The 4,788-nt window shown below is 41.3% G+C and overlaps 1 non-coding gene across 1 annotated transcript; it reads left to right on the plus strand.

Moving 5' to 3' along the window:
• The first annotated feature begins 3,143 nt into the window (after positions 1-3,143).
• LOC112798939 (small nucleolar RNA R71) lies at positions 3,144-3,251 on the plus strand. The gene has a single exon (XR_003200533.1). It is a non-coding gene; the product is annotated as a small nucleolar RNA R71 (small nucleolar RNA).
• Positions 3,252-4,788: the final 1,537 nt, after the last annotated feature.

The following is a 4,788-nucleotide window of genomic DNA, read 5'->3' on the forward strand; positions in this document are numbered from 1 at the left end:
CCAACCATCCTCTAGCCACGGGCTTGAGGTCATGCCTTCTCAATTGAACCGGCTTGCCTCTTGAATCTCTCTTCCATTGTGCGCCCTCTTCACATATGACTGTGAGGACTTGGTCCAACCTTTGATCAAAGTTGACCCTTCTTGTGTAAGGATGTTCATCTCCTTGCATCATAGGCAAGTTGAACGCTAACCTCACACTTTCCGGACTAAAATCCAAGTATTTCCCCCGAACCATAGTAAGATAATTCTTTGGATCCGGGTTCACACTTTGATCATGGTTCTTTGTGATCCATGCATTGGCATAGAACTCTTGAACCATCAAGATTCTGACTTGTTGAATGGGGTTGGTAAGTACTTCCCAACCTCTTCTTCGGATCTCATGTCGGATCTCCGGATACTCACCCTTTTTGAGTGAAAAAGGGACCTCGGGGATCACCTTCTTCAAGGCCACAACTTCATAGAAGTGGTCTTGATGCACCCTTGAGATGAATCTATCCATCTCCCATGACTCGGATGTGGAAGCTTTTGCCTTCCCTTTCCTCTTTCTAGAGGTTTCTCCGGCCTTGGATGCCATAAATGGTTATGGAAAAACGAAAAAGCAACGCTTTTACCACACCAAACTTAAAATGTTTGCTCGTCCTCGAGCAAAAGAAGAAAGAAAAGAGTAGAAGAAGAGGAAATGAGGAAGAAGGGAATGGTTTGTATTCGGCCAAAGGGGGAAGAGAAGGTGTTTAAGGTGTGTGAAAATGAAGGAGTGAAGGAGGGTTTATATAGGAGAGGGGAGGAGGGATGTTCGGCCATTTGAGGGTGGGTTTGGGTGGGAAAGTGGTTTGAATTTGAATGGTGAGGTTGGTGGGGTTTTATGAAGGATGGATGTGAGTGGTGAAGAGAAAGATGGGATTTGATAGGTGAAGGGTTTTTTGGGGAAGAGGTGTTGAGGTGATTGGTGAATGGGGGAAGATGAGAGAGAGTGGTGGGGGTTGGTAGGGATCTTGTGGGGTCCACAGATCCTGAGGTGTCAAGGAAAAGTCATCCCTGCACCAAATGGCATCAAAATTCACGTTTTGAGCCATTTCTGGCGTTAAACGCCGGGCTGATGCCCATTCCTGGCGTTTAACGCCAGGTTCTTGCCCTTTTCTGGCGTTTAACGCCAGTCTGGTGCCCCTTTCTGGCGTTAAACGCCCAGAATGGTGCCAGACTGGGCGTTAAACGCCCAACTGCTAGGCTTACTGGCGTTTGAACGCCAGCAGCTTCTTCCTCCAGGGTGTGCTGTTTTTCTTCCTGTTTTTCATTCTGTTTTTGCTTTTTTCATTAATTTTGTGACTTCTCATGATCATCAACCTACAAAAGACATAAAATAACAAAGGAAAATAGTTAATTATAAAACATTGGGTTGCCTCCCAACAAGCGCTTTTTTAATGTCAGTAGCTTGACAAAGGACTCTCATGGAGCCTCACAGATACTCAGAGCAATGTTGGAACCTCCCAACACCAAACTTAGAGTTTGAATGTGGGGGTTCAACACCAAACTTAGAGTTTGGTTGTGGCCTCCCAACACCAAACTTTAGAGTTTGACTGTGGGGGCTCTGTTTGTCTCTGATTTGAGAGAAGCTCTTCAGGCTTCCTCTCCATGGTGATAGAGGGATATCCTTGAGCCTTAAACACAAAGGATTCTTCATTCACTTGAATGAACAGTTCACCTCTATCAACATCAATCACAGCCTTTGCTGTGGCTAGGAAGGGTCTGCCAAGGATGATGTTTTCATCCATGCACTTCCCAGTCTCTAGGACTATGAAATCAGTAGGGATGTAATGGTCTTCAATCTTCACCAAAACATTCTCTACAAGTCCATAAGCTTGTTTTCTTGAGTTGTCTGCCATCTCTAATGAGATTCTTGCAGCTTGTACCTCAAAGATCCCTAGCTTCTCCATCACTGAGAGAGGCATGAGGTTTACACTTGACCCTAAGTCACATAGAGCCTTCTTGAAGGTCATGGTGCCTATGGTACAAGGTATGGAAAACTTCCCAGGATCTTGTCTCTTTTGAGGTAATTTCTGCCTAGACAAGTCATCCAGTTCTTTGGTGAGCAAAGGGGGTTCATCCTCCCAAGTCTCATTTCCAAATAACTTGTCATTTAGCTTCATGATTGCTCCAAGGTATTTAGCAACTTGCTCTTCAGTGACATACTCATCCTCTTCAGAGGAAGAATACTCATCAGAGCTCATGAAAGGCAGAAGTAAGTCCAATGGAATCTCTATGGTCTCATTTTGAGCCTCAGATTCCCATGGTTCCTCATTGGGGAACTCAGTGGAGGTCAGTGCACGCCCATTGAGGTCTTCCTCAGTGGCGTTCACTGCCTCACCTTCCTCTCCAAATTCGGCCATGCTAATGGCCTTGCACTCTCCTTTTGGATTTTCTTCTGTATTGCTTGGAAGAGTACTTGGAGGGAGTTCAGTAACTCTCTTGCTCAGCTGTCCCACTTGTGCCTCCAAATTCCTAATGGAGGACCTTGTTTCAGTCATGAAACTTTGAGTGGTTTTGATCAGATCAGAGACCATGGTTGCTAAGTCAGAGGGGTTCTGCTTAGAATTCTCTGTCTGTTGCTGAGAAGATGATGGAAAAGGCTTGCCATTGCTAAACCTGTTTCTTCCACCATTATTGTTGTTGCAACCTTGTTGAGGTCTCTCTTGATTCTTCCATGAGAAATTTGGGTGATTTCTCCATGAAGAATTATAGGTGTTCCCATAGGATTCTCCTAGGTAATTCACCTCTTCCATTGAAGGGTTCTCAGGATCATAAGCTTCTTCCTCAGATGAAGCATCCTTAGTACTGCTTGGTGCATTTTGCATTCCAGACAGACTTTGAGAAATCAAATTGACTTGTTGAGTCAATATCTTGTTCTGAGCCAAAATGGCATTCAGAGTATCAATCTCAAGAACTCCTTTCTTCTGACTAGTCCCATTGTTCACAGGATTTCTTTCAGAAGTGTACATGAATTGGTTATTTGCAACCATTTCAATGAGCTCTTGAGCTTCTGTAGGCGTCTTCTTCAGATGAAGAGATCCTCCAGCAGAGCTATCCAAGGACATCTTGGATAGTTCAGAGAGACCATCATAGAAGATACCTATGATGCTCCATTCAGAAAGCATGTCAGAGGGACATTTTCTGATTAATTGTTTGTATCTTTCCCAAGCTTCATAGAGGGATTCTCCTTCCTTCTGTCTGAAGGTTTGGACTTCCACTCTAAGCTTACTCAATTTTTGAGGTGGAAAGAACTTTGCCAAGAAGGCATTGACTAGCTTTTCCCAAGAGTCCAGGCTTTCTTTAGGTTGAGAATCCAACCATGTTCTAGCTCTGTCTCTTACAGCAAAAGGGAATAGCATCAGTCTATAGACCTCAGGGTCTACCCCATTAGTCTTGACTGTGTCACAGATTTGCAAGAATTCAGCTAAGAACTGATGAGGATCTTCCAATGGAAGTCCATGGAACTTGCAATTCTGTTGCATTAGAGAAACTAATTGAGGCTTAAGCTCAAAGTTGTTTGCTCCAATGGCAGGGATAGAGATGCTTCTCCCATAGAAGTCGGGAGTAGGTGCAGTAAAGTCACCCAGCACCTTCCTTGCATTGTTGGCATTGTTGTTGTTTTTGGCTGCCATTGGTTCTTCTTCCTTGAAGAATTCGGTCAGGTCCTCTAAAGAGAGTTGTGCTTTGGCTTCTCTTAATTTTCGCTTCAAGGTCCTTTCAGGTTCAGGGTCAGCTTCAACAAGAATGCCTTTGTCTCTGCTCCTGCTCATATGAAAGAGAAGAGAACAAGAAAATGTGGAATCCTCTATGTCACAGTATAGAGATTCCTTGAGGTGTCAGAGGAAAAGAAAAGTAGAAGACAGAAGTAGAAAATTCGAACTTATCAAAGAAGATGGAGTTCGAATTTTGCATTAAGGGATAGTGTTAGTCCATAAATAGAAGGATGTGAGAAGGAGGGAAGTAATTAATTAAAATATTTTGAAAACATTTTTGAAAAACACTAATTGATTTTCAAAAATAAAAGTGGAAAAGAAATCAAGTGGTTTTTGAAAAAGATTTTGAAATTAGAAATTAAAAAGATTTGATTGAAAACTATTTTGAAAAAGAGATGTGAATAAAAAGTTATGATTGAAGAGTTATGGTTTTAAAAAGATATGATTGAAAAGATATGATTTGAAAACAATTTTGAAAAGATTTGATTTTAAAAGTTAATGACTTGCCTAACAAGAAAAGATATGATTCAAACATTAAACCTATCTCAACAAAAAAGGCAACATACTTGAAATGTTCAATCAAATCATTAATTGTTAGTAAGTATCTTTGAAAAAGGAAAGAAATTGATTTTGAAAACATTTGATTGAAAAGATTTGATTTGAAAAAGATTTGATTTTGAAAAAACTTTGAAAACTTGAAAAAAATCTGATTTGAAAACAAAATCTTCCCCTTTTAGCCATCCTGGCGTTAAACGCCCAGAATGGTGCACATTCTGGCGTTTAACGCCCAAAACTATACCCTTTTGGGCGTTAAACGCCCAACCAGGTACCCTGGCTGGCGTTTAAACGCCAGTCTGTCTTCTTCACTGGGCATTTTTGAATGCCCAGCTTTTTCTGTGTGATTCCTCTGCAGTATGTTCTGAATCTTCAATTCTCTGTATTATTGACTTGAAAAGACACAAATTAAAAATATTTTTGGATTTTTAATAATAAGGAATAATCAAAATGCAACAAAAATCAAATAACCATGCATGCAAGACACCAAACTTAG

Source organism: Arachis hypogaea, chromosome 4, assembly GCF_003086295.3.
Source record: "Arachis hypogaea cultivar Tifrunner chromosome 4, arahy.Tifrunner.gnm2.J5K5, whole genome shotgun sequence".
In the NCBI taxonomy this organism is placed as follows: domain Eukaryota; kingdom Viridiplantae; phylum Streptophyta; class Magnoliopsida; order Fabales; family Fabaceae; genus Arachis; species Arachis hypogaea.